This window comes from Tigriopus californicus, chromosome 12, assembly GCF_007210705.1.
Source record: "Tigriopus californicus strain San Diego chromosome 12, Tcal_SD_v2.1, whole genome shotgun sequence".
NCBI lineage: Eukaryota > Metazoa > Arthropoda > Copepoda > Harpacticoida > Harpacticidae > Tigriopus > Tigriopus californicus.
Window position 1 is genome coordinate 15,697,580 of NC_081451.1, and position 456 is coordinate 15,698,035.

Sequence of the window (456 nt, forward strand, 5' to 3'; positions counted from 1 at the left end):
CTAACTGACTCAACATGATCCAGCAATTCTTTGAGGGCGGGGGAAGGCCCTTTTTCGAAGGCGCAAAGGGAGGCCTAGATTTATTTACACCCTGTAGAGATGTGTAATGCCAACGGAAGCAATAATTTCTACAGTTTATTCCAAATAACAAATAAGTACTTGATACGGTCACAAGATCTGGCAAAACAGATAAATTTGGTCACATTTGAGCCCACTGCCATGCTTAAATTTGGATATATCTACTGAGTTCTCTATGTATTATAGACTGTATAAAATTCGAATTTTCGGCCTGCTCTTGGTTAGCTGCACAAGCTTTTGACGACATGATTTTGAGACAAAGCACTTTACAAGTCAATGATATGCAAATAACCTGCCTTTAATTGAAGAAATCTACATTCCTTATTTCTTTACTTCAATTCGGAAAGTGGCTCAAAGTCGCTCTGACAACAGCAATCC

The 456-nt window shown here is 38.8% G+C and overlaps 1 protein-coding gene across 1 annotated transcript in view; it reads right to left on the reverse strand.

Annotated features, from left to right (window-relative positions):
- The window catches only part of LOC131891310 (uncharacterized), a 6,406-nt gene that overhangs the window by 2,730 nt on the left and 3,220 nt on the right, over positions 1–456 (reverse strand). The window lies entirely within an intron of this gene.